This window comes from Olea europaea, chromosome 3 (assembly GCF_002742605.1).
Source record: "Olea europaea var. sylvestris chromosome 3, O_europaea_v1, whole genome shotgun sequence".
In the NCBI taxonomy this organism is placed as follows: Eukaryota; Viridiplantae; Streptophyta; class Magnoliopsida; order Lamiales; family Oleaceae; genus Olea; species Olea europaea.
The window spans coordinates 13,010,689-13,023,487 of record NC_036239.1 but is presented as its reverse complement, the minus strand read 5'-3'; positions in this window follow the sequence as shown (position 1 = coordinate 13,023,487).

Here is a 12,799-nt window from a genome sequence, read left to right as displayed (position 1 = left end):
CAATTCATATAATTCAAAGGAGAATTCAAATAACAATTCAACGGAGCAAGAGGGGCTAATATCAAGGGATCAAGCGAGAGCACGAAGAACATCAAAGGAAGAAACCAATTTAAAGCTTCAAAACAGTTTTTCCTTCTTCTTCTCTCTATGTTATTTATTAGTATGTTTAGATTTAATTCTTCTATCATGAGCTTAACATCTAATCTAGGGTTTGATTGTAACCAAAATTTGAGATTAAGATTTGATTTTATCATAGTTATTTCTATTTGATTTTCCACACACACACACACACACACACACACACACACACACACACACACATATATATATATATAATTGTATCATGAAATTAATGCTTTTAATTAATTGACCACTAATTGAATGAATAGATACTAGTCAATTTTGACACTTGAGAGAGAGAAATTTTTACGGATCATAGGATTGACAAAATGTAGATTTTATGGGTTCGAGAGAAAGTATAGGATCTATGAAGCTTACTACATAAAAGAGTCATCAACTTGATAAATTCTTGATTTTAATTCGGAATAGAGATATTTGAATTGAAATTTAGAATTAATTTTTAGTTTGCACTCGAGAGAAGGGGAGAAATATATTAAAATTCTTGCTTTTAAACATGAAAAAGTTGACTAGAATAATTGAACATAATTAAATCATAGATGATAGTTAGGTGAACTCATTCTTTAGGCGTAAATTGATTTATTCGTATAATTTGCACTCCTTGAATCCGTCATCATATTCACCTTTAGATTAGATAATACTATTGATCACAACCATTCATTCATCTAGATAAAACAAAGGCTATATAATTATAGTACATAGTAAAAATTAAGTTACAATACTTGTGGGTTCGACACTTTTAACTCCATACTTGTGAGTTATGGGGCTGAACCTTTAACTTGAGACATACTTGATGTTGCATGCGTTAGGGTTGGTGGTAAGATGGCTATGGCTTGACACAGACTCACACATTAGGCAAGTGTTTTGGATATTTCGATGATCATGACATTGTTACTTTCTTGTCGCATTGAGTTTGAAAGGGACATGGCATGTGGTTAAATTGGAACTTAATAATTTCATTTGTATCATGAACCAATCATTCATTTGCTTGTTTTGCATTAAATTGCTAGGAGCTAGCAATAAGCAAGTTGGGGGTGTGATAAGATGGGAAAATATTTCCCCTCTTAATTATTGCATTCGTGTGATTATTTGATACGAAAATACACTTATTATACTTATGCTTTGATCCAGGTTGCATTTTGATAGAAAATGTGACATTTAGAAGAAAAGAACAGAAGCGGACCAAAATGGAAGAAGTAAAAGTTTAGGGACCAAGTTGCAAATAATCTAAAGATGAGACGGGCAATGGAATGATGATTCGAGAAATCTAGAAGTCCATTGGGTGCAATTAGAAGTCAAAAGAAGTTAAATATGACTATAACATATTCACAAATCAAATTTCAACTGCATAAAGATTTTCCAGATTTTCAGCCAAAATTTGAGATCAACTTTTGACCTAGTAAACGTTTGAATTTGGAAAGAGCTATTTCTAGAAAAATTGTAACCCTTTGTCTTAGCTTTCCAAAACAATTTAAATTGCCATAATCGGACATCGAGAGGAAAATTTATGGCCAAAATACTGAAAGCAATTGCACATAACAAAAAGCCACGAATTATTGATGTTGATAATTAAATCCAATTGAAGGAATTCAGACACTTCACTAATCTTGCATATTGATAATTAAATCTCATTCCAATTGACAAATTTTTTTCACATAATTCACGAAATCCTATTTCGATAAATCTTTCAAACAATTTGTCCATCTCCCTGTGGAATCGACACCTCAAAGCTGTGCTACAACTATCGCATTATTCTTTGGGCATAATCAAATTTTGACGCTGTTGTCGGGGAGACGATACAAATAATCGAAGCATTTTCGAGCAAAAGGATGACTTCGTTCCCCTTTTACATTTTTTAGTTAGTTTAATTTTATTAATTTTTATTCTGTTATTTCTCATAAAATTACATATTTTTTGGTGCTTTATGAATAGATATCGAGATGAGTGAGGACGATTCATTGCAAGGTCACAACCAATGTTTGAATCTCTTCCTAACCCTCTATTTGACACTGAACACATCACATCACACAGCACAATGACTGATAGTGAACGCAATGAAGAGGCACCAAATAGGACTTTACATGATTATCTTCACCCCACACGTATATCCACACCATCATGCATACTATTTCCACCTAATATTTCATGTATGAAACTTAAATCGGGAATGATTCAACTTCTTCCCACTTTTCATGGACTTGACAGTGAAAATCCTTACGTGCATATTAGGGAATTTGAGGAAATGGTTGCTACCTTCCACAATCAACATGGTACAATGGATGCAGTCAGACTAAAATTTTTCCCATTTTCACTTAAAGAGAAAGCAATGAGCTGGCTGTATTCGTTGAGACCACATTCGATTGGTACTTGGGCTAAAATGATGCAAGCATTCTTTAATAAATACTTTCCTCACCATGAGTCTAGTGTCCTTAAGAAGCAAATTTCATCTTTCACTCAAAAGGATAGTGAGAATTTATATCAGGCCTAGGAAAGATTCAAAAGAACTGCAAGCCTTTTGCCCCCACAGCAGTTATGAGAGTTGGCATGTACTGAGTTACTTTTGTGAAGGATTAACACCTAGGGAGCGTCAATTTGTTGAGATGATGTGTAACGATGATTTCTTGTAAAAAGATCCAGATGAGGCCTTAGAGTAGTTAGATGAGTTAGCTGAGAAGGCTTATACTTGGACTGGATCTAGCGCCACTGAAAGTTTTAATAGGTCATGACACACAGGAAACCCTACTAGTATAGGTATTTATCATCTTAGGGAGAAGGATAGCCTTAGAGCCAAAGTGGAAGCCCTTACTAGAGAACTTGAAACCTTGCTTGCTAAGGACTCGAAGCCTACACAAACTGTTTCTCGTATTGAATCTTTAGAACCATGTTTTGTTTATGGTGGAACTGATCATCTAGCTCAAGAGTTTGCTAGCTACACTGAGATGAGAGGGGTTTATGAGAAACACTGCAATGCTTTAGGCACATATAATAAGCCCTATGCTTCCTTTTATGAATCTTACAATCATGGGTGGCGGAATCATCCCAATCTCAGCTGGAAATCTGAAAACCAGCAATCTGTCCAATCAAATAAATTCTACACTACACCACCATTTCCAACCACATTGTCTAAGAACTCTTTAGAAGACACTATACATGCTTTCATAGAGGCACAAAATAAGACAAATAAAAAATTTGAGACTATGATTATCCAAGTAATTGAGGAAAACAAAGATATAAAAAACCATATGTCCAAATTAACTAATGCTTTATTAGTGGTGGAACGTGGGAAATTTCCAGCACAGGCTCAACCAAACCCTAAGGGACAACATATGGCATAAACCTTAGGCTCAAGAGAAAACAACCTTAAGGAAGTTAATGCCATAACTACTCGATCTGGAAAAGTTATAGAACCAACCCCCAAATCTAGGGAAAATGAAAAGGATCCCAATAGCTTAGAAGAGAGTACCCCTAGTGAGGAGGTAGTGAAGAATCCATCTAGAGTACCATTCTCTCAAACTCTCAAACCTACCTCAAAACCTACTGGACAATATAGTGAAATCCTAGAACACCTCAAACAGGTAAAAACCAATCTACCTCTCCCGCACGTGATTTCACAGGTTCCTACATATGCTAAAGTCCTTAAGGACTATGCACTGTAAAAAGGAAACAACACGTCAAGAAAACTACTTTCTTGACTAAACAAGTGAGTGACTGTGTCTTGCACCATTGGGAACCATGAGTTTGCACAAGCTCTTCTCGATTAGGGGCTAGTGTTAATATCATGTCTTATGCTATATACTCGGTGTTAGGTCTAGGTGAGATCAAACCTACTTCTGTGGTCTTGCATTTAGCTGACCGATCCATTATTAAACCTAGGGGAGTAGTTGAGGATGTGTTGGTACAAATTAACAAATTTTGCTATCCCGTGGATTTCTTGGTATTGGACTTGAAAGTAGATGTGAATGTTAACTCCAAGATTCTCATTATTCTTGGTAGACATTTTCTTACCACAGCTAATTTTCTTATTAGTTGTAGGAACGGTCTAATGAAACTATCATTTGAGAACATGACCTTAGAAGTCAACATCTTTCACATCATGAAGTAACCCGAGGAGGATGATGAATGTCATCAAACATTCATGATCGATGCACTCGTTCAGGAGGAAGCACCTGCAATTATAGACCCCGATCCTTTGAGCTCTTTCCTTTTGAATTCTGAAATTCCAGTAGGATATGATGACAGAGACTATGCTGATATCTGTGCTATTTTTGATAATTTGGAAGATTATGGAACGTCACCGGTGATTATCTCCAATGAGTTTGGTACAATGCAAAGAAGATTGCAAATGCCCTGGCTGAATGCGGGCTGAAGAAGGAAATACTGGGTCGAGCCAACGACAATAAACAAAGGCGCTACTTGGGAGGCAACCCAAGGGGATTTCATTCCCTTCTCTTTCTTTTTATTTTCATTTTTGCATTTTTTTAGGTTTATTCCAGGCATTATTCACTGCATTCTCCAATTTATTTTCATTTTCCGCATCACCCTTTCCATTGAAAACTTTCAGACTTCTTATACTTCAGCTTATGTGATTTACTTTGGCATTCAAGTGACATCTTTCCTTACCTTTATTTGGCAGACATACTTTTGCATTGAGGACAATGCAATGTTTAGTTGGGGAGAGAGTGTATTTGAAATTTTCTTGTGAATTGCATAATTTTCATAAAATGTTGGTTTTGTTTCATTGATCTAGTCTAAATTTTTTTCCTTAAGTCTCTATTTGCTACATGTTCATGTTCTTAAATGACAAAATATGCCACTAAGGATTGATGTTGATCATGTGAGTCTAGAAGTTGAGACACTTGCTAAACCATTTTGTGTACACAAGTCTTGTGGCAAGATAGTGGTTTAACACATGTTGCTAGAGGAGTCTTTTACTGAAGTTTTCTGGTGAGAGAATTGGTGAGGATTGAGAGCCATATACTAAAAATGTTACTAAGCATTCATTGATTTTGTGAATTGGAAACTTCTTCTGAGAATAACATTACACGTTCTGTGGTAAGACGATGGATTATACTTGGGAAATGATAAGTCAATTTAGGATTGAATTTGAGCCTTTAGACTAGTTTTTTTCATAATTATAATAACATATATAACCGTTTCTCTTCTTACGCCTATGTTATCCATACCTCTTCTTATTGGAACAAAGTTTATAAACCTTCACGCTTCCAAGTGTATAGTAGGTATTGAATATCATTTGAGAAGAAAAGTGATAAGAGTTGATAAGTACTCAAGTGAAGTGGTCAATAAAAAAAAGGGAAAAAAAGAAGGTAGATTGATGTTGGAAATTGAAACATTGAGGAATGCATTGATGTAAAGGATTTGATCTATTGAAATATTTGATGAAATGCCTAACTACGTACTTGGAAGTCCTTGAATTCCTTTTGCCATTCTATACACATAGCCCAACTTGATACTCATTACAACATTTTGCATTGGCTGTTTTGATCTTAAGTAAGGTCGTGGTAAGAAGTTGATGAATTCTCAATTGATAGTGTGCCTATTATGTGATCAATATTTGCTAGTTGCTTGTTTATAAATTTTAAGCCTCCATGTTCTGAGAGTATATCTTTCTTGACTCCATAGAGAGTAACCCCGCACTAAACACTTTGATACCTATGAGTTATGGGGTTTGACCTTCAGCTTGAGACATACTTGATGTTGCATGCATTAGGGTTGGTGGACACACACTCAAACATTTGGCAAGTGTTTTTGATATTTTGATGATCATGACATTATTACTTCTTGTGGCATTGAGTTTGAAAGGGACATGGCGTGTGGTTAAATTGGAACTTAATAATTTCATTTGTATCATGAACCAATCTTTCATTTGCTTGTTTTGCGTTAAATTACTAGGGACTAGCAATAAGCAAGTTGGGGGATGTGATAAAAGTGTAAAATTTAATATTTTCTCTCTTAATTATTGGATTCGTGTGATTATTTGATACCAAAATACACTCACTATAATTATGCTTTGATTCAAGTTGCATTTTGGTAGAAAATGTGAAATTTAGAAGAAAAGAGCGATAAATGACCAAAATGAAAGAAAGTGAAAGTTCATGGACCAAGTTGCAAATAATATAAAGATGAGACAGGCGATGGAATGATGATTCGAGAAAGATAGGAGTCGATTGGGTGCAATTAGAAGTTAAAAGAAGTTAAATATGACCATAACATATTCATAAATTAAATTTCAACCGTATAAAGATTTTCCAGATTTTTAGCCGAGATTGAGATCAACTTTTACCTAGTGAACGTTCGAATTTGAAAAGAGCTATTTCTAGCGAAATTGTAGCCCTTTGTGTTATCTTTTCAACACATTTTGAATTTCTTAATTGGACATCGGAAGAGAAAGTTATGGCCAAAATACTAAAGACAGTAGCACAAAACAATTTTTGGCTGAATTTTTAGTTTCCTAATTCTGTTCAAACTCTTATGGTAACTTCATCTCCCATGAATTTTAAGCCCTAAATCACCTCCAAAACACGAGAGAACGTTCCCATCACTTCCATAACAATTTTCTCTCGTCTTGGGTTAAAGAATTTGATGGAGAACTAAATTCCTAGGTGAAGCTACGAAGGAACTCATTAGATTTGGCGACTTCACATCATTTATTTATGCAAATTAATATTTTTATTGTCAAACACTTCTAGATCTAGACTTTCTTTTATGAATTTACTTTGGAATTGATTTAACTTTTACTAGATTCTTCATAGATTCAATCATGTTTTTTCTATTGTGAAATTGAACTAATTGTTGAATTTCAATTTCAATCAACTTTATTGGTGGATTATTTACTGCCTTATGCGTTGTGTATATAGTCAATTCTTAATCTTAGTCCAATAAACATGTGTGGGAATGGTTTACAAATGTCTAGATCCTAGGATTACAATTGAAATTTGATTGATCTTCATTGTTAAATCTTCTTATTAGAGGGTTGGGATGAAAACATCTAATTGAGCAAAAAGCCATGAATTATTGATGTTGATGATCCAATCCAATTGAAGGAATTTGGACGCTTCACTAGTCTCACATATTGATAATTAAATCTAATTCCAATTAACAAATTATTTTCACATAATTCATGAAATCCTAGTTTAATAAATCCTTTAAATAATTCGTCCATCTCCCTGTGGAATCGACACCCCAAAACTGTGCTACAACTACCGCATTATTCTTTGGACGTAATCACTCTTACTATGAACTCTCCCTAAAATGCCAAGATGCCACTCAAAGAAAATGCCATCATCTCTCTTCTTTTTTTGTCACAGATGATGAAAGGAACAATATCAAATGTAATGATCATAAATTGACAACAATATATAAAAAAAACTTAAAGATGTAGTTGATAACATGCACAAGCATAATCAATGATCAGTAAACTCTCCCCACATACTCAGTTCAAGTTAAAATGGAGTAAATTATATAAATGACCCATATGTGTAAAGTGTTAGCAATCCTTTGTAAGCAGGACTCCAAATCTTAATTTTGTGAGAAAGAACATACCAAACATCACTGTTAATAAGTTTATCCCTCAACTTATGAAAGACAAACCAGTAACACCATATTAGGATTTATAAAGGAAGCTCATTTTTATGTATCTGTTTCTTTTACCCCACTGAATTTCAGCATATAAATATATTTTTATTTAAATTTGAAGGTCATTAATCAATTTTTTCATCTTATGTATAATCTTTTCTCTATTGAGTGACTGAGGTGACCCCTAAAATGAGCTTTAGACCGGTTAATCCTAGTTAGATGACCATAGGCACCAGGTTATGATAAACCTCTCGAACTTAATTGTTCGAGTCAAATAAGCTCCGAAGAAGAGTACAAGATATTGAACTTTTTCTTTGAAAGGAGCACACTTAAGTTTAGGTCTACTAGAATAAGGTTAATTCATGTTCAAGGTCATCTTACCAACATATGACTGACATCCTAAATATCACACATGCGGTCAAATCCTACACGTACTATGATAGTGTGTGTAGTGCAGATGGTAATCTCAAAACCTATACTAAATACTCCATGAAAACCTAAACAAGTAATGAAAAGTATGCAACAACATACCAATTAAACTCATACTCAATCACAACGCACATATTTATGTAACTCATATATCGTGCTGTAATGTTAAAAAGTTTCAACATTTCCCTTTTTTTTTTTTAAATTGATAAAACATGAATGTGCTAAACACAAAAAAATAAATAAATATGTACTACACAAAAGAATATGCAGTGCCAATGAAACCAAAACAAGATGCATACTATCAAGAATAAGCATGCACAAAAAATACCAATCACTAAGACATAAAACTGCTCTCTCTCTTTAAAGAGCAACACAAACAACATCATCGGTTAGAGCATCTCTCCGATCACAGAGATCACTTTTCTTAGTCTAGACTTGTCTGGTAGAAGACTTATTCCGAATCATCTATCATTATCTCGGTTAATTAACTCACCTGATTAGTTAGGAAGTTAATTCCACTATGAAAATCCCGATTTCTATTTCTAGAGAAATTTTGATTTCTATTTCTATTCTGGAATTTATGACACTTAGGTTTTAACTCACCACAATTGTAAACCCAAGACCAAAATTATGATGCCACTGATATTTATTCCTAGGTTGGTATGTCCTACACCGTCTAATAGGCCTCTATAATATGATACACTTGTTCTTTAGTTTAGGATTCAAAACATACTTAGGCTGGTTGGTAGCTAGGACAAAAATGGTTTTGGAAGTACTAGCCTTACTATGATCGGCCTTCTTATATCCTAGACCTCTCATGTTCCCCACAGGCTTGTTCAACCCTAAAAAACTGTCCAGTTTCTGAGATCCACTCAGGAAAGAATGGAGTTGAGTATTAGATTTCTCAAGGTCGCTTGTCAGGGTTTTAACCTTAACCTCTAAGTTCTTGTTGACTAATCTTAACTCACTAAAACTTTTGGTTGACTCCTAAAGTTCATATATAAGTCTCTCTCTTTCTAGCTCAAGTGTATTAACTTGTTTAGGCATGGCTTTATTCACCTTCTTAATCTTAATACTTTCCTGATATAATTGATAATAAGCCCTACGAATCTCTTCCTCATCTTTAGAACCTTCATCTAAGTGCTCACCACTATCTACTTCTTCAATCTTCTCGCTGTCCGTATCATATTCTTTCTTAAACCTAGCAGTGACAGCCATAAACTTCCCACTTTCATCATGAGTAGACTTCTCACTTTAACCATCCGAGTTAAACTTGTCATCAGTGGGAGTTGCATTCATTTCTTTATCATGATTTCTCTTACTATTAGGGTATCTACTCCACTAGTGGCTAAAACCTTGACACTTATGTCATCTCACAGATTGAGATCTCTTTCTAGACTCACTGTAGGCATCTCTATGTCTCTCTTGGGGATTCTTCTTATTTCTAAACATTTTTCAAAATTTCTTAGTAAAATAAGCTATCTCTCATCATTTATGGTCTCTATATCAGTAAAGTCATACTCTTGTTCCCCAATAGTGTTCAAGGCTATAAATTTGTTTTTCTTAAGTTGAGATATGGTGAGTTCACAAGTTCGGAGAGATCCAACTAGTTCTTCAATTTTAACCGTATCTAAATCCTTGCTATCCTGGATAACCATAATTTTATACCTAAATCTCTCAGGTAAGGATCTAAAGATTTTTTGACAATCTTAAACTTAGGAGTTCTCTCACCTAGGTTGAAACTAGAGTTAAGTATATCATTTAAGCTCGCATAAAAGTCATCAAAAGCCTCATCATCCTTTATCCTAATCGCTTCAAACCTAGTGGTTAACATCCGTAACTTAGAGTTCTTAACAGCCTGAGTTTTCTCATGTTTGGTTTACAAAATACCCCAAACCTCTTTAGCAACTCACAAATAGATACATGCCTAAATTCTTCTGGTACACATCTATAAATAAAGCATGTAAACCCTTACTATTCCAATTGCACTAATCTAAATTATTCTTCGACCAATTAGCTATAGGAGTGGGGTGACAACACCATAAACGGTGCGAGAATGGGCTGTCCAACTATTCATTACACTCATCTAAGTACATTCATCGATCAATTTCAAAAAGGCTCTTATTCTAACTTTCTTGTAAGCGTATTTACTGCATCAAAATATAGCGGGACAGACAAGAACTGCTCATCTTGAAGATTAGGGCTAGGAATCGAATTTGGACTTTGATACCACTTGAAGGTCACTAGTTCGACTCTAAAATCATCTAAGGGGGTGAATAGGTGAATAACGTGGAATTAAAGTTACCAATTAACAGCAACAAGAAACTTTTTAATTGTTCTAGATGTCTAGTCAATCAAGTCAACTTTATCGTATATTGAATTGCCACAATAGATAATAAAGCAATAAATAACACAAGATTTGTTGATGGAGAAAATCCTTCATAGGATTAAAAAATCTGGAACCAAGCAAGTAACTTCCACTATAAATAATAAAATCTTACAGTATCATCCAGCCTAGAAAATCTACTAGACTCAATGATCTAATTCCTATAATCCCCAAGACCCACTGAAACGTGCATCACTCACACCTGCTTTCAATATAATAAATTGTCTATCTTTTGTAGATCCCTAAGAACACCTTCTTCTTATGCTTCTGGTCCAACCTTTCCCAATCTTTAGTAACCTCTGAAAGCAATTGATAAAGTACCATCCTGATTATGTTTAGGAAGTGGGTGTTTTGGATTAAGTGATTTTGATGTTTTTCCTAACTTGTGGTTAATTGATTTCAATTTGTAGAATTGTTGTTTTCTCTCCAAAGGATATTATGAAGGTAAAATATAATAATCAACCATAGTTTTCATGAAATGGGACTTGTGTATTAATAGCAGAGACGTATTGAGGTAGTATAGGATAGATAGAACTCTTGAAAATTGTGAACTAGGATTTCTCGAAAAACACCGCCGCTCGAACACCATGTTAGCATAAGTCGAGCAACAGTTGGGCAATGGGCATGGGACAATGATTCTATTTTAGATGCTCAAGCATCAGCTTGGCAACGGGCTAACATAATTTCGACGACTCTATCTCTATGTTCCATAAGACTCTTAGTTCATTTATACGACATCCCAACACACTCTTTGACTTTTATATCTCTTTTATAATAATCATTTTATCTAAAGAATAGCCAATACAATTAAAATCTAACAATCTCTAACTGTGTTAATCTTGAAACTTTTGTTGGCTGTTGAAAGACATACAACTTCTATGGACTGTTATCTTGACATTTGATTCTTTCTATGGACTGTTATCTTGACATTTGATTCTTAGTCTTGTTCTTCCAGTTTTTACATATTTGACCTGCCTTGCATTTTAATTGAATATTGTATGACTACATCCCTCAATGTCGTTATGTTATCAAACTTTATTCCTGGAGGATTAATTAGAGCTTAGTCCTATTTGGATTCCCACAATTTAGTTTTAGATGATATGAACATACAACAACCAAAGGATATATTCATCGTACATGTTTGGAATTTTGAATTTTGTATGTCTGTAACATGATTAAACCAAAGTTTATTCCCAGTTCTTGAAGAGCCACCAACTTCTTCAATATCATTTGGAATGCTTCTATGATCATCTGACTCATCATAGTATGTTCTATCACCATCTACATGCCCTATTGCATCCTTCTGTTAGGTCCTCAGGTTTCTATCACCAATATCCAAACCCTCAGACAACTTGAAGAATGTATCTTCATCACGATCATCTATAGGCACATCTTCCTCCTACTCATAATTTGGATAACTGAATTCCTCTATTAGGCTTTTTTGAAATTCAAATTCCCTATTTCATTCTCTAATATCAGTCCACATTTTCATCAACAACTGGTTCATCATCAGGTAGCTCATCTGCAAGGACTTCATCAACACAGTATGCACTGTAGGGATGTAATTTTAATTTGCAGCAGGTGCCTCATGGTGTACTATAGTAAGTGACTCATTTTGATATGAAGCAGAGACTTACTGTGAGTTGCGACAGGTGCCTAATCATTGTGATCTACAACAGGTGCCTATTCTTTGTGATATAAAGTAGGTGCCTCAGTATAGTCATGCAAGTCCACCACTGATTCTTCACCTATAGGTTGATCAACCATTTGATCATCATTTATGTCTGCTTTTACATGAACTTCACTCATTTTTGGTCACTGGTACATGATCTTTACCTGCATGTGAATCATGTACTTCACCTGTAGGAACATTAACAAGATTCTCGACATCCACTTCTATTTCATCAGTTGCACCATTTTTTCCAACCTCATTTACAACGTATAAGTCATCACCCTATAGAAAATCATCATAAACCTCTATGGTATAGCATATATTATGCTCAAACTCTTTATGAACATCAACTTTCCCTTTTTCTTCCACCTCGTCCAACACCTCACTAATATCAACATTAACCATTGAAATATCATCCCCTACTTTGTCGTCCCATTGCAATTCCAACACTTTAACTATGGGAACACACCACATCTCAGCAATCCTTTACTTACCAAGCAACCTAACAACATTCATAAAGCCCTTGTTTGGGCCCTTTTTTCAAATTTAATGCTTGGAATAGTATTTTTTTTTTTTGAGAA